Below are 22326 nucleotides of genomic sequence, written 5' to 3' on the forward strand. Positions count from 1 at the left end.
GTTTCTTTTGAGACAAAAGGTAACAAATAGGCTCATTCTTCTGTCTTCTCCATACCCACCATTTAAGCATAATACCTCTTTAGGTAAAGTCCATTTCTGGGTTTACCCAAAGAGTCCCCATCAAAATCTACCAGCTCATAAGCCCCTTTTGCTAGCTTTCGCTTTATAATATAGGGTCCATGCCACATAGGAACGAATTTTCCAGCACCTAGCTTATCGTTAGCTTGATCATATAAAAGCACTAGGTCTCCCTCTGAAAAACTTCGAGGGGTCACATTTCTATCATACTGAGCTTTCATTCGCTTTGCATGAGTCTCGATTGCCAATGCAGCGTCACGTCGAGTCTCATCTAATTTAGCTAAGTACAATAAACGTTTCTCCTCTTCGGAAGTAGTTGGAAGTAATTCGACAACCATTTGAAGTTCGCTCTCAAAAACGCCATGTGTTCTACTCCAGTCTTAGCACTACCTGACTTCACCAAATCCTTTGTCATTGAATGTGATGCTTCGGGGACCGATATTGGGGCGGTCTTAATGCAGGAAGGGCGACCTTTGGCCTTCACAATCCAACAACTAAGTGGGAGGAATCTGGGCCAATCTACCTACGAAAAAGAAATGATGGCCATCTTACATGCCGTTGAGACCTGGCGCCCTTACTTATTGGGGCGACATTTCCAAATCCTCACAGATCATCACAGTCTTAAATATTTTTTGGAGCAACACCTATCCTCCCCACAACAAAATAAATGGCTCGCCAAAATGCTGGGATATGATTATGAGATCATTTACAAGAAAGGGAAAGACAATAGTGTAGCAGATGCATTATCTCGCCAATTTGAGGAAGAAAGTACTCTGCTAGCAATTTCCCTCCCCATTCCATAATGGATTGAAGAGGCTCGCAAGGAATGGTTTTCACACCCCGGGCTATCCCAACTCATTTCTCAATTGCAGGTAGATCCAAATTCCACCAAGGGCTACTCGTGGCAGGATGATATTCTTCGCTACAGGGACAAAGTCGTAATATCCCCAACATCCACCCTCAAAAGTCGCATTTTGGCAGAATTGCACTCATCGCCCATTGCAGGACATTCGGGCTTTTAGAAGACGTATGCTCGCACCAAAAGATCATTTTTTTGGACAGGCATGAAAAAGGACATCCTTACTTTTGTAGCAGAATGCGATGTCTGTCAACGCCACAAAGGGGAAACTGTCAACACACCAGGCACATTACAACCATTGCCCATTCCGACATCAATTTGGACAGAAGTTTCTATGGATTTCATTACAGGTCTTCCAAAGTCCGGGAACAAGTCAGTCATCATGGTGGTTGTGGACCGACTATCGAAGTATGCTCATTTCTGCGCCCTACCCCACCCATTTACACCAACTTTGGTCGCTCAATATTTCATGGATCAGATTTTCAAATTGCATGGCATGCCCACTTCTATTGTGTCCGATCGCGACCCGATCTTCACCAGTAATTTTTGGCAGGAACTCTTCAGGATACAAGGCACTCAACTAAAACTCAGTACTTCCTATCATCCGCAAATGGATGGTCAAACTGAAGCCGTCAACAAATGTATAGAAACCTACCTTAGGTGTTTCACTTCAGAAAAGCAACACCTTTGGGTACAGTGGTTACCTCTGGCTGAATGGTGGTATAACACCAACTATCATGCCACCACCAAAATGACTCCCTATGAAGCAGTATATGGTCAACTTCTGCCTTCCCCTACTTCTTATCTCAAGGGGTGCTCCAAAGTACAAGCAGTGGATCAACTCCTACAACACCACGCAACCATGCTCGCCCATCTTAGAGAGAATCTTCATCAAGCTCAGAACCGCATGAAGCAACAGGTAGACCAGCATCGCTCAGAGCGCCAATTTCAAGAAGGGGATCAGGTCTTTTTGAGGCGGCAACCATATAAGCAAACATCACTCAAAGACAAGGGTTGTCAGAAGCTATCTCCAAAATTCTACGGACCATACCAAGTACTTCAATGCATTGGAGAAGTGGCTTACAAGTTGGCTTTGCCACCTACTGCAAAAATCCATCCAGTTTTCCATGTATCGTGCCTCAAGAAAGTGATCGGGAACAATTGCCGAGTTCAAACCATTCTACCTGAATTGGACGAAGAAGGGTCAATCTGGCTTCAACCCGAACAGGTTCTAGACACAAGAGACAAACACCTGCGCGGCCGCATGATTAAGGAAGTCCTCGTCAAATGGAAAGACACCTCTCCGGAAGATGCAACTTGGGAACCAACCACTATTCTTCAGCAGTTTTCGCAGCTTCAGCCTTGAGGACAAGGCTAGTCTTAAGTGGGAGGGCATGTTAGGGTCCCACCCTAACCCCCTTATTTATGTCATGGGATCACGTCATAGTCAAGAGTCAATAAAGCCCATATTAATATTTGTAAGTGGTTAACCTGCAATTAATGGCAGGACCACAGTTAGTTGCAAATGGGCCGTAGTATTAGATAGATGGTATTAATAAAACTCACGGCATTGACCCGTGGTATTGCATGTATGAGTCATATATAAAGGATAGAGACTCCCTGCGAGGAGTATCGTGTCTTATTTTGTAATCGAGCTCTGCTCTATTGGAGGTTGCCCCCTCGAAGAGGCAAGTGAACATTACTCTCTGAATAATAAAATAATTGCTATTCTGTGTTCTGGGTATCTTTTCTTCGCATATTCTGTATTTGGGTATCATTTTGCAGGTTAAGAGCATAACAATCTCCTGCCCCCTCGTCTTTCTTTTCATTCGCCATGGGAGGCCGTCGGGATTTTCGAGGTTGGTCTTGGAAAGGTTCGACCAGTTCAAGCCCTAACTGCTTATATCCCGACCTCGTTGGGGACATGCATAGAAAAATAGAGAAAAAGCAGACCGTTCTGATACCACTGATCCAGATTTAAACAGGAATGCAATAAATTACAGATATAACCATAAATACAGAGATGCAATGGAAATAATGCTTCATTTCATTAATGGAGAATACTGAAATATGCTTACAAACAGAAATGGAAATAAACTAGCTCAGGCAATGGGGCAATGGTAGCTTATCTCTGAGAAGAGATGTGGTGGCTACATGCCTCTGAACTATGTTACAATGAGGTTCAAAGGTCTATTTATTGTTGAGAAACAATGGAAAACCCTAAACATCCAAAAACCTAACCTTATGAGATGAAATGCCAAATTATGGGCCCCGTTTAGGTAAATTGGTACATCAACTTCCCGGGGTCGTAACTTTGGCATACGATCTCCGTTTGACGTGCACAATAGCTTGTTAAAAATATCTTTCCGAGGACTACAAATTGGGGAAGAACAACATCAGTCCATGGACTCATGTTGCTCCCAGATTTCCAAAACAACGTCGTTTAAGGCCTTAAAACGGCTCTAGAAATTCACGACCCGAAAAACTGCTAAAAATATTAAATTGTGCTACAATTAAGGAAACTGAAAAACTAAAAGAGACAGTTGTGGGGGTCCAAGTGGGATAGGTGTGTGGCCACCAACATCCACCTGGATCATTCCTCCCCCCTTAGGAATAAATGGTCCCCATTGTGTTGAGTTCTTCCCTAAGATGAGGAAGCTTCTGCTGAGGTGGGTCCCTGGTGAGCTATTTTGCAACCTCTGATGTGTCCAGTAATGGTGGGAAGCATGGTCAAGGGTGGTCCACATTGAACACTCAGTGCAAGCGAAGGAATGGGGGAATGCTATGATCCAAAGCATTGTTTCTCACAGCCTTAGTAATGGTGTAAGGATCATGTTGGAGTGGTCTAAGCTTTTGATGGGCTCTTGTAAGGTGTTCTTCCTGCAGATGCAACCAGACTTTGTTGCCCACTGGAAACTTGTGTGGTACCTGATAGTGCAATGGTGTCCCTATGGGTGAGGATAAGATGTTCATGTCTGCTTTCATGACCGTATCCCTTTGTTACTACTGTTGCGTGGAGGAACCATTCGTGGGGGTCAAGGGTGTGGTAACGATCTTCCCCTTACTTTGGGGCAAACAAGACAGAAAATGAATTTCCTAGTCTGGGAGATGAGATTGCTGCATTTCTTAGCAGTGATAAAAGAGGTGGTGGTAGGTGGGGCTACCTCCGATATCCTGTATAATGAATTACCCAAAGAAATAATAACAGTGCAAGGTCTTGACTCATACACAACATGTCGCCTCCACAAGTATGGATGGCCTATTAATACATCACAAACATCCAGAGGTGCAACATCACACAATACATCGTCTATGAAGGGCTTAATGCTGTAGGGAAGGCGGCACTGTTGGCAAAATCGGAGACCTCGTCCTTTGTGAAGCCACCCGATACTGTACGTCTATGGGTGTGGTGTAGTCAGTAGGCCCAACCGCTTCATGACCTCTACTAAAATGAGGTTCTTTTGGCTATCACTGTCAACAATGAATTTCAGTGGTGAACCCTTCACCCACATCTGTGAGTGGAGAAGATTCTCCCCCTCCTCTGGGTCTTTGGGCTCATTCTTTTGGATCTTGGTGGTGGCAACAGTGGCGCTGGGCCCCGCGTCAATGATTTGCTTCCCTTTTTCATTCCCCTTGTCGGGTTCTGACTCAGGGTCAGAACATGCATTTGATTTTGAAGCCTTCAACTCGGCCACCAACGACTGCTTGGTCTGAAACTCACTTGTGTTGTCAGTGGGGCTCTTATGGAACTCACACCACTTTCCTGTGTCATTCTTTGGCTTCGTGGTGTTGTTCTTTTCTTGTGGCTTCGACGGGTTATCTTGGGTCACCCTGCCTTGGCTTTGTCCTTTGTTCTGCCATTTGGGGAAGCCTTTCCGTTTCTTCGGATTCTTAGATCCAAAGTTTCGCTTCTTCTGTTTAAACTTTTGCTCAATCTTAAAATCGTATTGGTACACCGTGTCGAGTGAGGAGATGTTCAAGAACTCCATCTCGTCTTCGAGGTATCTGTGCAGGCAGTCGCGGTATTTGAGTACCAAATGCAGCTCAGAGTCCTTGATACCCAACTATGTGCGAAGGGTATGAAAAATTTTTGTGAACTCCAGCACATCTTGGTCCCTTCCCTGCTGCAGTGTGGTCCACTTTATGTATTTGTCCTCGTAGTTCTTGACATGGTAGTACTACTCCTTGATGGCATCCTGGAATGAATTCCAAGTGGGAGCGGCTGAAAATAGTGAGTTCGTACTTTCATGCCTCTGCTCGTAGTAGGTTTCTCACCAGTCCTTGATGTGGGGGGCTACTTTGAGAAGAGCGAAAATAATCTTTTCCTGATTGGAAAAATCATGGACAGAAAAATAACCTTCTAGCATATTTAACCATTTATCTATGGCATCTGCGTCTATTTGAACTTCGAATATGGGGATTTCAATGTTAACTTGTACCTTAAAGGGTGTGGAGTTTCTAGAATAGATGTTGGAAGCTGATGCGTCGCCTCTGGGTAGTCGTTGAAGGATCTGGGCAAAGTTTTCCATCATCGCATTCCTTTGTCACTCAAGGGCTTCTTCGAGAAAGATTTTGATAGGATTTCCTACCCCCTCATATTTCTTTTCATCCACCATGGGAGGTCGTCGGGTTTGCGAGGCTGGTCTTGCAAAGTTTCGACCAGTTCAAGCCCTAACTCCTTATATCCCAACCTCATTGGGGACATGCGAAGAAAAAAAGAGAAAGAGTAGACCGCTCTACTACCACTGACCCAGATTTAAACAGGAACGCAATAAATTACAGATATAACCATAAATATAAAGATGCACCGGAAATAATACTTCATTTCATTAATGGAGAATATATAAATATGCTTAGAAATATAATTGGAATTAAACTAGCTTGGGCGATGGTATCTTATCTCTGAGAAGAAATGTGGCGGATACATGCCTTTGAACTATGTTACAATGAGGCTTGAAGGCCTATTTATTGTTGAGAAACAATGGAAGACCCTAAACATCCAAAAACCCAACCCTAGGAGATGAAGCGCCAAACTGTGGGCCACGTTTGAGTAAATTGGTACATCAACTTCCCGGGATCATAACTTTGGCATACGATCTCCATTTGACGCGCACAATAGCTTCTTACAAATATCTATCCAAGGACTAAAACTTTGGGAAGAGCAACATCGGTCCATGGACAGATGGTGCTCCTATATTTCCCAAAAAGAATCATTTAGGGCCTCAAAACGGCTCCAAAAGTTCAGGACCCAAAAAACTACTAAAAATAGTGGATTGTTCTACAATTAAGGAAACTGAAAAATTGAAAGAGATAGTTGTTGGGGTCCAAGTGGGATAGGTGGGTGGCCACCAACATATACCTGGATCATGGACACTATTGGGTACCAATGTCCCATAATGGCCCTACTCCTGAAGTTCTTTACAAGTGTATTGTTGTTTGTTCCAATTCCTTTTGCTGCTATTGCTAATTATTGCATTCGATTTCGGTCACTCAACTAGGAATTTTCATGCATTCATGTTCCAAGCACATAATTTCCATTACATCCAAAATAAATTGAAATAACTTCAAATAATACCTCATTGGTGGTTCATCAATAAGGTACACTTGCAATCATGTTTACTTCCTATCACAATAAGTCAAACTAGCATCTTTGACCAAATCAACATGTATAAAAATATCACATAAGGTTAGCTCAAAACACCACCGTCATAGATCAACATCATAAATCACATGTAACCATCATAAACCATAATCATAGATCGCATGTAATCATCATATACCAGAATCATAAATCACATGCATAATAAAAATGAAATAAAATATTGATACTTATCCTTTAATCAATCCTTAGGTTCTACCTTTGTCTTTATTCCAGATGCACTCCAGATCGGTTTCTGTACCTGACAAACACCCAGTGCCTTCTCCTTAACCATGTTCACATACACATAGTGTGCATCACTCACATACAACCACACACGACATACAACACCATGCAACACATGTACCTATATCTGACATACAACACAATATATACTCCTACATATGGTGTACAACACAACACAACATATATACATACATAATGTACATCACAAGACATACATTTGAACATAACATGTGACACCACAAAATGCATACACATACACTCGATATACAACACAACTCATACATCTATACCTGATGTACAATGCCACACAATACATGTACCCACACAGAGTACAACACAATGAATAAACATGTCACGATACGATGACTACACAATGCACATACATAGTACCACATGTACACAACACAACATGTATGACACGCACATAATACCACACGTACACTTGTACCATATCTACCGCATGTACATTGTATCACCTGTACACCACAACAACCTGCACAAAGTGTATACAATGCCACATATACACTTCACCACTTGTACAACGTGTACACAATACCACATGTACATAGTACCACATAAACGACATATACACGACACCACATGTACACAGTGCCACATGCATGACATGTACACAACACAACCTGCACACGGTGCCACTTGTACAACATGTACACACACTACTTGTACAATCATGCACACAACACCATATGTACATAGCACCACATGTACAACATGCACACAAGACCACATGTACATAGCATTGCATATCCAACATGTACATGACATCATTTGTACACAAAACCTCATATCCAAATTGCGTAGAGCACCATATGCACACAACACCACATATCCAACATGTACATAGCACCATCTATACCGAGCACTATATATGAAACATTCACACAACACTATCTATACCATCCTGTACATAACATTGAATAAACAATAGGTACACACACTATATATACAACAACACCGCATGCACATAACATCACAAATGCAACATGTACAACATATACACCATATGCACAACAATATTACCACACATCCAAACCACGTTGTCTTTACCAGGTAACCTTTCTTCTAGTGTCTCTATGCCATCCATGCTTATCCTAGCATGCCACAGACCACACAGATTTCATTCTGCTGATGCATCCCTCAGTATAACATGTCCATAATATAGAAATAATATAGTCACATAATATCAACTCATAACCACATGATACTACCTCGTAGATTTGTCATGGCTACTCTTCCCACTTGATTCCTCATAAACACGGAACCTCTTCATGTAATTCACCCACGTAAGAAATCATTCTCCACAGGAATGATTCCTAATGACCCTGCCAGATAGTGACATAGATACATGGACACATACATACATATACATAAACATTAGCATAAAACAATCATGGTCTTGCTAGACAACGACATACATACACACATATATATACATATAAATGTTAGCATTAATAATGATGATCACAACATAATTAATAGATATCATAAGGTCAAGGTTAAGAGATTTCCCTTTATGCATGAAACACATGTGCAACATCAAGAACAACAGTTCCCAATATAGCCAAGGCATCTGACACCTCAGATCCATTTACTTTACATTTTATGGTTACCTTTCTCATGTTTCTACTGCCACCATCCATTTACCACAATGGACCCAACCAGTCAAACCGACTATCATAGTCTTACCTTCCACTGTGCTTACCCATTCATCGAGTTTCATTTGTGTCTTACTTTACTTGTGAGGTACCACACAGCTCTCCCCGAGCTCCATCAACTTTCCTCTTTCGCAAAGAATTCCCAAGACTCTCAAAACATAAAAGGAAATACCAATAAGAAAGCAAGAGAAAATCATGAAGACCAATAACAACACAACACCACAAACAAAGAGGTATGGCCATACACTAGACATAAACAAAACTGCAAGTAGAGTTCAACAAATCATAAAATACAAAAAAGCACAAGACTGGCAACAAACACCATGACTCAATCCCCATGGTTCCCAAGGAAAGCTCAACCTGAGCCTTCTTCAGAATTTAATGGAAACCACTTTTCCATGCAATCCCTTGCATCATACTACCATCAAAACATAAATGTCTGTGCTTAAATAAACATAACAATGCATCAGTTACCTTATATTGTTGTGCCAAGCATGTTGCCTTGCAACTAAACACATCCATGTCATATTTCAAGGGGCTCCAATTCCCTTGACAGATCCACCTGTAACTAGAGACTAGCTAATACGCCTGTCAAGTACATGTTCATGAATCTAGCACATATCCACATAATTTCAAACAATTAGGGTTAAGAAGACTTCCTGTATGCAAAGTACTTATTCATTTAGAGTTAGGGTTTCCAAACATAGCCAAAGGAATTCTTTCCCAATTCATTTCTTTTACCTTTTACCTAGTTGCAGTCGAGGCTTACGATGTACTGCCACATCACCCAACTATTAGTTATATAAACACATCAACTATTACCTTGTCACACTAATACACAACATGTTCCTTGAAATTGCTCACACATGTCAACCACATGTTCCAAATATCAAGACAATCATATCTATCAATTTGAAATCAACTTCTACAAACAATCATGTCATAACCCATAGTCAACTCATAGTCATTAGACATAATGCTACAATTGTCAATTACATTCAAGTACATATCAATTGTCTCAACACATATGTGTTAGTACAATCATCTTAAAACAAGATCATTGGAACACATACTCATATTATGAAATTCATCAAACATTCAACCAACTTGCAAACATACCATGTTAAATAAATAAACTAGAAACCAAACACTCAAACACCAAATAAACATCATAATCAAACACTAAAGCACAAAGTATATGACGTAAGCCAACTCATACCTTAATGTATCTTAGGGGAGGCTATCTTGTCTGCATGATCAATCAAGTTAGCATGATATAACTTCTCAACATATCAACTCAAGCATAAATAAGATCATGATATTCAAAATAGGCACTAGCTAACATGTTTACATCATAACTCACACACAAGTATCATTCAGACATATGCAAGGTCAATCTAGATTAGTACAACACCATACTACAAATATGTCAGCTCATACCTGAATATTGTAACCCTAATCATATGCATAGGCCAATCCAATTTAGCATGATACGTATAACATCAAGATCTTAATGTAATAAACCTAATCATCAAGTTACTAGCATATAACAATAAAAATCTATATATCATGCTTATCAACAACATATAACCTAATCATCAAGTTGTCTAACATAAAGCAACAATAGAAATGCATACAACTACATGTTACTATCATTCTTGATTATCCGACACATGTGTTTATGACTATACTAATCAATTATCATCTATCATGTATGTAACCATAACATCAAAAGACATGTATATAAACCTAATGCATATAACAATCCTTGACTTACATACCTGCATGCCAAACATACAATGCATATATGATGATCTGCTCTTACCCCAAAGTCTAATGATGTAACCTCATTATGATGATCTTCATCTCCTGCTCTATCTCATCTAACACATTAGTATCATAACAACTAATAGCATCATGATGACCTAAATTGAATACAATGACTTCACAAGGCACGTTTGACCTACTATTTATGCATAACTATAACTAAGACCATACATGCGTAACAACTGCATATAGACATATAACACATGAGTACGAAACCATATACACATCTTCCTAGCTAGAGTCGAGTCACCAATGCAGGACCATATCAACTACACAAACCATGACTTCATTCATGACAACGACAACCACACTACGTGCACTTAATAATATGTGAACACTGATGTGCATAAAAATGCATAATCATCCATACACACATGAAGACATACTCCATGATAACACCTTCAACCTTTACATGGAGACATCACTACAACCATGATCAAAATCATGCAAACGCAACAAGCATATGGACTTACAACACAAGAAACACATATTATGCAACTGACATTAATGCATGACCAATACACAACCCATCCAGTATGAGGGGTGAACCATGCTCAGATACCACTCTACAACACCCTCCTCCCACATATATCCAAGAAACCGACTAGTCGGGGTAAACATGCGACAAGATGCCACTATGATAGGATTTGATATCCTAAGTCACGTTAAAGAAGTCGAACCGATGGAAACACACCATACAGACATTTAACATCAGCTTCAAGGCCCTCAGGAACCAATCCAACTCTTCAAATAGCTTGCCCTTGGGTCCCGCTAGAATTTTGGACAACTTAAGCCTTAGTCGTTCTCATGTTATAGACATGCTAGCATCCAGAAACCCAAATTTGATCTCACAGGCTTGCTTGCTAGTATACAGAGACTAAATTTGTTAGTGTTATGTGAGCATCCCTGGGATTTGAGCCACTTTTTTAGGCCCATAGCCCAGGTCACTGCCCATAATTTCATGACACCTTCAAAACAGTAAAATAACATGGAAATGACAGTACTAAAGAAAATTCTTGAATGAAACCTTGACTGGACCCCTACTAGCCATGACAGACATTTCATCAAACATGTCACGAATATGCAAAACTACAGGTGTAAATAATAGTTTTGAGCATAGGGGTCTCATACTTAGCTGAGAATCGCTAAGAACCATTGATACCTCAACATATCAACTTCCATTCCATCCATTAGGTCATAGATACATTGATCATTCAATTACAAGTAAAAACGTGGTGATATCCATACATAGATGTCTTCATAAAAGACATACATAACCAGCATAATAGAAACAAAAATACTCATGAAATTACATCCATATAGACCATATATAATCCATCAAAATTTTCATATAAATACAAGGAGAAATAACCTTTCATTAATGATGCAAAATCTAAACCTGGGATGGGACTTCCACTTTCCACCCAATCGTAGAATGGTTGATCCAAATTTCTCTTAAATGATTCACCCCCACACCATATTCCAAGCATGAATGTGGGATCTCATATAACACATCAATCAAAACTCATTGAGGGATTTTAGAGGCCATCCACCTAAACCCATCGAACAGCGATTCCACCTCATAGTCGGACATAACAAAACCATCATCAGATCAGTCTCTATCCCAGCCATCTAGGGCTCCAAAGAGTTTGTTCCAACCAAGGATCTACGACTCGTAACTCAACCCACAATTATCGTCAGGCTCTAGGGTGTTTGTCCAACCAAGGCTCCAGGACTAGTAACTCAACCCACCAAAGGCTCTAGAGCGTTTATCCAACCAATGCTATGAGACTAGTAACTCAACCCAAGCTAAGGAAACATGAGAACCAACGAAAAAAACAATGAAAGTAAACCCACAATGACCATGGATATCCAAGAAATGACAAGGCTAGGCAATCCACTGTCAATCCAAGCAATCCTCCATGCCAATGACAGATCATGACCAAGAATCCACATGCATATGCCAAAACTAGTGAAGGAAACATACATGCAACTCAATACTTGTAAGCAAATCTGATGTAGCTGCAAATGCCAATGCTCTCTTGCACTTTGCTGCTCCTCCTTTTCCTTCTTGCTCCAAGAAGCCAAGTATGCCACACACACCAAGAGTGCTCCAAGAAAACTCAAAGTCTCCAAGAGTATGAGAGAGCTCCAAAATTGAACTAACAAAAGGTTACACTGACCAAGCGTGAGCCAAGGGTTTGCCAACTAATCCTCAGAATCTTTTTTATGAATGAGACCTCTATTTTCTTCATTTTCCATTATTTTCCTTCAATTTCCTCCTCACATGCAACCTGTGACCTTTCACCTTCCTTTTCTCCTAATTTCCATTATTTTCATAAATAAATGTGTCAAAATGCCTTTTTTCCTTTCCAAAGCCTTAGCCATTTCCTTTGCCAATTTCCTTAGCAATAATAAACTAGATCAACACCCATTAGGATGTTTCCCCCACCATTCAGCTTGGAATATGTGTCCCATCATCTGTGATATTTATATATTTTACATGAGTGTTTAACCAGGGTTGTTACAACGACATGACCTCCTCTATAGCAGTTAGCCCTGAGGCTCCTCCTTTTGGTTACTTCATCCTCTTATTGTGAGATGAATTGGAGCACATATGGGAATTTATATAGTTTAAAGAAGAGAAGGCTTGAGTAGTCCAGGGTAGAGATAATGATGTATGTGCACACCAACCTTCATATTATTTACAGGAAGAGGGAGGAGTGGTTGAAGGGAAATACAAAGATGTGGGATGTGTTTCCTGTTGACATGGATTTGAGTAACAGTGTGGAGTTGGCATTAGCCAACTTGGATCTTAATGACTCAGTGCTAGAGTCTGTCACTTTTGATGATGGTGATACTCTTGAGGAGTCATCCTCCACATCAGTGGATGCAAATATTACATTGGATAAAGGAGGATGTAGAAGAGAGAAGTGGTGGTATCGATGTTGATTTTGATGTTGATGAGCTATAGGCATAGCCTATAGCCTATGAGATTCTTCCTTTCTATTCTACGGTTTTGGGTTCTAATGTCTACCTTGTTTTGTATTTGTTATTTTCCATTGTAATTCCTATCCAGGAGTCCTTATAACTCAGTACCTATGTAATTATACATCTTTATTTGAGGATTTAATGAGAAAACTATAGTTTATTATTAATTTCTAGTTGTAAACTTTTATCATTGACGAATCATGATTGTAGGCATAATGTTACAAACTTACAATGTACATGTATGAATCTATGATTGAATTTTTCACTTGTATCATCATGAGATTTGTGTAATGTATAAGTATATGTATATGTATATGTGTGTGTGTATATATATATATATCCTATGTTTCATGTTTCATGTTTCAATGGGTCTCCCTGTCCCATGTTGAACTCTTGTATTTGTGTGTCGTAAATGTCCCATGTCCCCATGTAGCGCAACTTAGTTTAGAAGTGTTCCAATCCAAATTTTGAAGGTAGAAATAGATTCACCACCCTCAAAATCCCAATGCATCTAAAATTCTATAGTTTGACAGTTATAGCGTGGATTTCCAAAATTTTCAATTGGAATTTTCAAAAACATGTTGGAAAAATCTACATTTTCAAGGAAAAATTATTGTCTACTTAGACTATCATATGTATGATAGTAACATGTCCCATGATGGTCTTTCTCACAAAAAAAAATGAAGGGAAATATGGATTGCATAACAAATGCAAAGAAGCTCATTAACATGAAATAAAAAAGAATCGCTAAGGGAATGAAAATTTCTAAGATGAATGACAACTCATTCCTCTCAAAGGACTACAAGGTAGAAAAACTTAGAATATGAGTGTGCAATAAATTGAAGCCTGTTAAGTCAGTAAAGTAGTTATGGAAATAGAAATAAGAATCTTTATAATTTTGAATACTCGAGTTGACTCCACTCTCCCATCTTGCAATCAGAGTCAAATCTTAGGAAAAATTGCAATGGAAATTGAAAATCGGACACTTTAATGTTTACCATCTATAGCCATGGAAACGATCGATGTTCTTCTAGGAACACTAGTGGAAGTTGAAATAGAGGCCTTATGGAGCACCAATTCATTTTCTCTAAAACCATGAATTTATGGTGACTGTAGAGGAAAACTAGCTAAATCCTTTGACCCATCAAAATAATTCATTGAAATCCTTTCCTTGCTACTCCTACTACTATACTTATGATGGCTACTTTAATTGTACAAGCTATAAGGGAAGCACGTGGAAAGATTGAGATCTTCTTCCCTTGCTAGAATTTCTTGTTAACAACCCTAAACCCTACAAAATTGCTTAAGCCTTGTATTGGTGGAGGCCTTCATGGAAGGTGTAGAACTCTATTGAAATGTTTCACTCGATTAGCAGCCTTCTTATGATCGGTTATATCAAGATAATGAGTGGAGGAAAGTATGTTTTCTCTTGTACAAACAAAGATAAATACAAGAGTTTATGTATTTGAGAGTAGATTACGAGACTATCATAGTTATGTAAATTAAATGGTTGGTAAAGGTATATTGTATTTAAGAGTGGTTATCATACTAGCTTAATCATATAAATTAAATGATTGGTAAATATTCATGGACATCAAAATACTAATTTTGTGATATATTTTATATTGTCAAGATTAAATATCTCTACTATCTACTTACTAATTATTGATAATTAAATTAAAATTTTGAAAACCTTATTCTAAAATAGATAGGCCTCTCTTCTAAAAATATAATTTTATTTAGAAAAAATGTCACAAGACAACTTAGTCCCTCTCTCAAATTAGAAATTATGCCATGGGAAAATTTGCATAAAAAAATATAGCCTACACATGGTTTAATGCTAAATTAATTGTGGTCAATAGAAAATCCAATCATATAGTTTTGCTTTGGCAAGGACTGATAAATTGAGATGCGAAGTGGATAAATTAATTTCTTGCTTAGGCACAAGGACTTGTATAAATTTTGGTGGGTAGTAACCACTAGTAACATAAGTGGTGAGGAAAACCTTGTATGAATTTTGGTGGGTAGTAAACACTAGTAATATTAGTGCTTAGGAAAACATAAATAATAAAGGGAATTAATTGGTGGCAATTTGAGAGTAGATATTACCACAATTATTCGTATTGTAGAAAATTTAGAGAAAGCAAACTTGGTATTATATCAACAACACACTTTTGTAGTTTTCTATGAAACTTAACTTTTTTTGCTTCCCAAAAATTTGTAAAATAGCTCTTGGTAAATATATTTATTTATATCTTATATTTGTCCATTTTATTCAAAGATTTTCTTAAATTATGGTGGGAAGCAATTGATGGTAACTATGTTATTTACCTAAGTATCAACTATTTTCAAGAATTTTGGGTGGTTTTCATGCAAATATTTACAATAAAAATTCATTGCATAAATATTTAAAAATCATGGCATGAATATTGCAGGCTACAATATAACCTTCAAAGTCAAACATTATAAGTTGCATTGGTCAATTTTAAACTAATAGTGGTCAGTAGGAAAATCTATTGCTAAAGACATGGATTAATAAGAAAAATCTAGTAGCCTTTGTAAGTCATGAAATCTAGTAGCCCATGTTAGCTAAATTAATAGTGGTTAATAGGAAAATAGAATCTTATAGTATTGTTTTGGGAGGAACTAATAAATTGAGATGTGAAGGAGATAAATTAATAGTTTATTGATGCATATGGACTTGCATAAATTTTGGTGGTTAGTAACCACTAGTAAGTCTACGCATTAACAATTTTACCCCTACATAAGTGTTGAGAAAAACATAAATAATGGTAAGAAGTAACTCCTGGTAAATATATTTATTTACATCTTATTTCTACTCATTTTTTATGCAAGGAGTTGGGAAGTAATTATGGTAAATATATTATTTACTTTCTTTAAACATTAATAATAGAAATTCACTACACAAATATCTATATATAATTCATGAATATTGCAACTATATCCATAAATTATGGCATAAAGTATGTAACACATTTGTCCACATGGCATTATTTTGTTCAAAGTTTGCAATAAAACCTTCAAGTTATGGTCTAATCAAATGTTTGAAAATTAACTTTTTTAATAATATTGGAAAAAAATATTTATATTTCAAAGTTAAAAATTATAGGTTGCATATGTCAATGTTAAACTAATAGTAATCAATAAGCAAATTGATTACTAAAATATTGCCTTGATCCCTTGCAATAAAAATTTAACAAAATATAAAGAAATGACATGGGTTCAAAAAACAAAGCTTGGATGATGGTAAATTGTTTCCATCATTATGTTGAATCACCATGAAAACACAATTTCCATTACTTCCATAAATCCGATAATTAGCGCCATGGTTGCCACAATCACCAAACACTTGTATCCCAGGTTTAAAATTTCTCTTATCATTTTCTCTATTAATTTCAAGTTACAAAATGAATCAAAAGCTCTATTTAACCGCAATTCATTATATAAATGAAATGGCATATCAAAACACCAACTTTATATTATATTTTTAAAATATATAAAAATTAAGTATACTACAATTTTATTTTAAATTATTATTTATGAAAAAAAATAATATATGAGCTAAACATATTTTAATTGGAATTTCAGATAGTGATAACACTTCACTAAATGAATGTCATATTCTTTTGTTTTATTGAATTTTATTTATGTTTAATATTATTGTATATATGTTTTTTTTTTTTAATAAATGAGTTGACATAAACAATATTATTCTTTATTTTTCATTAATTAACCAATCGTTTAATTATTTTCAATATTGGGTGTAGAGGATCACTTGATGCAATTAAAAAAAACATAGAACAAAATTATTAATAATGGAGGTTTACTTTCACTTTATCGTGCAAATTCTTAACCTATAAATAGACTTTGTTACAATACCATGGGTCAATAACATATGCCACATAGAAAACCCATAACCACTCTGGATATCAATCTGAACTTCTACTTTGTGACAAAGTAGACAAAGTGTGTAAAATAAATTGCCTATTATAACTTATAGACTAGATGACATTTTTTCACGACATTTTTTCTAGTTAATTTTAATCAAAGTAGACAAAGTGTGTAAAATAAATGGCCTATTATAGCTTATAGACCAAATGATATTTTTTCACAACAATTTTTCTAGTTGATTTTAATTAAAATCTGACATAAATTTTTAAAAACTTGAGTTTAATTTATTTAATTTGCATAATTCAAGTGCCCAAAATTTTTTCATATGTTTAAATCCATTTATGTATTCAAAAATATATTTTAAACAACAAAAAAATCTTGAAATTATATTACCAAATTTTAATAAATTTGGGGAAATTTTTTTTTCAACTATAAATTAAATTAGGCCAAAATAAACATTAAATTTATTACTAATTATATATAGACATATAATTTTTTTTTTTAATATTTTGTATTCTTATTTAATGTTAAAGATCATATTTTGTATAAATGATGGAACAACGAGGAAAAAGGGCCTGGAGTATGCCCTAAAATTGCTTTTGTTTGGCTAAGAGTTCGTCTTCCTCCAACTTAAGAAAACAGGTTAATGGCCCAAGACCCAGCTTACTCCTTTACGCACCACCAGCGGGTTATTCCAAGGGGCGTGGTTTTCCTGGATAACAGTGTTGCTTCAACCGACATTTGCAATAGCAAGCAGAGATAGCTATCCTCAGTATTGGTTTGACCACTGAATTTGATAAATTTTTCCACCTTAAAAAAAACAAAAAACATACCAAACAAAACAAAACAACAAAACAACCCAAAAAAAACGAATCACGTCTACGTTTAAGTTATTTAAGTGTTTCGATTCCACGTGAAGAGGGATTTATATAGGGATGGAAACTTCTTTCCAACAATCAAATTTCTTTGAAACCGTCAAATTTGATTATTTTTTCGCAAAAACCGTCGATTTGGACGGGCGGCTGAGTTTTTAAATATTTTTCTGGTCAAATGGCAATTAAAACAAGGGCCATGTGCAGTGTTGACACCAAACTTGAATTCAACGCCAACTCCCCATGGATGGCTTTTGCACACCTGCTCCCCCAACGACTCTCGACTCTCTCAGCGCCTGTCGCAGCCCACACAGGGTTAAGGCGCAGAAGCAATACGGTGCCTCAATGAATCTACGTCACCCATGACGTTCTTTGATCTATCTTCATCACCCATGACGTCAGTCGTATCGAAAGCTATATAAACACATTAAGGCACTGCACCATGAATCAATCTATTAAGCATCCCTCCACATCTATCACCGTATTTTGGCAAATTGCTTGAAGTTATTCAAGGAAGGACACTAATCACGATGGCAGGAAAACAAAACACACAAGAAAACCAGTCAACGCAGCAGATCCCATTGATAACACCTTATCAATTGGGTCCCTTCAGCTTGTCTCACAGGTATCAACCTTCTGCTCTGTTTTTTTTCATTCTTATTGTACTCGTTTTGACAACATAGTTTGAGTTTGCTCATACTGGAAAGGGATTTTGCAGATTGGTTTTGGCACCATTAACCAGACAGAGATCCTACAACTACATACCCCAACCGCACGCAATCCTACACTATTCCCAGAGAACCAGCCCCGGTGGTCTTCTCATTGCAGAAGCTACTGGCGTCTCCGACTCTGCCCAGGGGTAAGCTAACATTTTCTGTCACTAGAGCTATACTAAGCCAAGTGCTAGTTCTGAAACTTTTTTAATTGGAAGTCCAAATGATGATAACCATGATGTGGTGTGCAACTGACAGGTACCCGGACACCCCTGGAATTTGGACAGAGGAGCAGGTGTAGGCCTGGAAACCCATCGTCAATGCAGTCCACGAAAAAGGAGGCGTTTTCTTCTGTCAGATTTGGCACACTGGAAGAGCTTCCCATGTGGGTAAGTATATCTATGCTTTGTACATATTGCATTGCCATCCATTAATTCCTTTCATGTATCCACTTGTCCGATTTGTCTGCACTGGATTCTGTTGATTTTCTTCCAAATCATGATTTCCACTGCAATTCTACAGTTTGCTGGCTTCAGTAGGCCATGGCATCTCGTAATGCAAAATAGGGAGTAACAATTCTTAGTCTCTTGCCCTAATAAATTTGCATTAGATCAGTCTTTTCAGGGATGTAATAATGTGATTTTTATAGAGCATTTTCTTTTTTCATAGATGTAATAGTGTGTTTTTTATGGAGAATTTGATGTCAGTTTCTTTGAATAGAGATGGCTGAGTGGGTCTATTAAATGCAGATTATCAACCCAATGGCCAGGCTACTGTTTCATCAACAGATCGAAAAATATCGGGACAGACAGTGTTACCCAATCGCAAAGATGTTGCAGATTATTCCACTCCTCGAGCTCTAAAAATTGAGGAGATTCCACAGATTGTCAATGACTTTCGTCTTGCAGCAAGAAATGCTATCAAAGCAGGTGACTGTTCTTACATAGATCTTGGATTTGGTATTTAGGTATATGCATACGTATCACATAGGCTACTTGAAACTAGGAAGATCTTAATAAACCAGAGGGCTTTTCTTTTCCTAAGAGGGCACAACTCCTCAAATCTATATATATATATATATATATATATTTCATTAATGACGCTGAATATAACCAACCGAATCGATTTTCATTACATCAATATATAGATTTCTGTCATTCATAGTTTTTTCTGGCATTGTGGCAGGTTTTGATGGTGTTGAAATTCATGGTGCTCACGGATATCTTCTTGACCAATTTATGAAAGACAGCATTAATAACAGGACCGATCGGTACGGTGGGACATTCGAGAACCGGTGCAGATTGTCTCTGGAGGTTGTTGAAGCGGTGGTGGAAGAAATTGGAGCAGAGAAAGTGGGAATACGCCTCTCTCCATTTGCAGATTTTTTTGATTCTAGTGACTCAGATCCTGAGGCGCTGGGGCTTTACATGGCCGAGGCCTTAAATAAATACAACATCCTGTATGCCCACTATGTAGAGCCCAGATTGGCAGTTACCTTTGAATCTGTTGCCACAAACAAGAGTCTGTTTCCAATGAGGAAGGCATTCAAGGGAGCATTCTTGGTTGCAGGAGGTTATGGTAGAGAAGACGGAAATGAAGCAATTGCAAGTGATAAGGCTGATCTTATAGTTTATGGTCGACATTTTCTGGCGAACCCAGATTTGCCTAGAAGATTCGAGTTAAATGCCCCTCTCAACAAATACAACAGAGACACTTTCTACACTCCTGATCCTGTGGTTGGTTACACAGATTATCCATTCCTAGAATGAAGTGAAATATCCATGGATACCTCAACAAGCACAGACTATCCATTCCTGGAGTGAAGTGAAATATCCATGGATACAAGCTCTGTAAAACCCACCCTTGTTGCTATTATTTTCCAGGCTTATTCTTACAATACTTCGAAGCAATAAAATGTTAAGTACGTTTTCGCTACTTGTTTATTCGATGCAATAAAATGTTAACTACGTTTTCGCTACTTGTTCACTTGCCATGAATATGGCATATTCGTATCTGCCTTGTAGATCCTGTAAGGTGGGGAATCTTTAGGCACCTTTCACAATACATCAAATCAAGAAAGAAAAAAAAGGTTATCTATATTTTGTTTATTGGTTTCGTTGCATCAGTAATTTAAATGGGTGGCATATCGGTGTCCTCCTTATAGATCGTGTAACGTGGGGAATATTTAGCGTCTATGATATTTAATGTATTCATCCTTGGAAAATGAATTATCTTTTTAATTTTGGATATAAAATTACTCACGACAAATATTTTATATATATAAAAAAATCTATTTCACGGGAAGTTATTAAAATTTGGTAATATAATTTCAAGAATTTTTGTTGTTTAAAATACGGTTTTGAATACATAAATAGATTTAGCACCCAAAAAATCTTACGGGTACTCAAATTGTGCAGAATAAATAATTTAAACTGAAGTTTTTAAAAATATCTCCAAAATGTCGTGAAAAAAGTTATTTCAGACTACACCTATATCAAACGATGCAAAAATAATATAAAATAATTAAATATTTTTCCAAAAAAAATTCAAAATTTGATTTGTCTATTTTCTCGAGGCGTAGAAAGGTGGTTTCCCATACCGCCCATTGCGTAGATCAATGGTAGAGAACCACTTCAGACCAGACCCCCTAACACCACAAATGACAATGGAGTGGTGTCAAGGCTAATTTCTTGAACCTAACGGTTTTTTATAAACAACTTTAACAAAGGAAATCTGCAAAAAAAAGGCCTCAAACCCTTCTCTCTCCTCTCTGACAGTGGGATACATGGAAAATTTGATTGGATCTCAAGAGATGGTGGTGGTAGATCATGTCATCTTGATATAGCTATATGGGGGACACGTGGAAAGATAGATTCGTGATTTTCCGGTGGCCTAATGGGCCAGATCTAGGTGACACATGTCACAACTCATGAGGCACCACACGAGGTTGGTGACATAAGCATGAAATTATTCTGGAAGGGTTACCCGAGAAGGATTAGAAAGGAACACAGGCAGATGCGTCGGGAAAGAGGCATTAGGCAACTACTTTGACAGGGTTCCACCATATTTGGCAATTGTACCATAATTGGCTATGGCCATTGTTTGGTCAAATAGGCATGGACAGGTTGGCAATTGTGACTTGAGAATTCGAGTCAATGGAATTGGCGAGAGATTTTGTTCAAGGCGTCAAGGACCATGATGCACAAGAGAGAATTAATGGAGCCTAATGAGAAATGGAATTAGCCATCCCTAAGTGTCAATCACACGAAGAAGAATTAAATGAGAAGAAGAATTGGAATGGAGAGCCATGTTGTGTGTGGAGGAAGAGTTTAATGGAAGAGCTCCTTGATTTTGCAATTTAACTAAGATTTAGTTATGGAAGAACACTAAGGTTCCCATTCCTTGAATTAACTTAGTTGTCGTGTCTAAGAACAAAACTTATAGTAGTATGGAGATCCATTCATAGAGTACAAACTTGGGAAATATGGAGCACAACATAGACATGATCAACGAG

At 37.6% G+C, this 22326-nt stretch overlaps 1 pseudogene across 1 annotated transcript; it reads left to right on the forward strand.

Annotated features, from left to right (window-relative positions):
* Positions 1 to 18570: 18570 nt before the first annotated feature.
* LOC149180816 (putative 12-oxophytodienoate reductase 11) lies at positions 18571 to 20879 on the forward strand (annotated as a pseudogene). The gene is made up of 5 exons (XR_016257491.1): positions 18571 to 18724; positions 18818 to 18958; positions 19071 to 19201; positions 19562 to 19741; positions 19998 to 20879. The product of XR_016257491.1 is annotated as a putative 12-oxophytodienoate reductase 11 (transcript).
* The last annotated feature ends 1447 nt before the right edge of the window (positions 20880 to 22326 follow it).

This window comes from Pinus tabuliformis, chromosome 3_2 (genome assembly GCF_031772625.1).
Source record: "Pinus tabuliformis cultivar Carrire ecotype Pingquan chromosome 3_2, CPIR1, whole genome shotgun sequence".
Classification (NCBI taxonomy): domain Eukaryota; kingdom Viridiplantae; phylum Streptophyta; class Pinopsida; order Pinales; family Pinaceae; genus Pinus; species Pinus tabuliformis.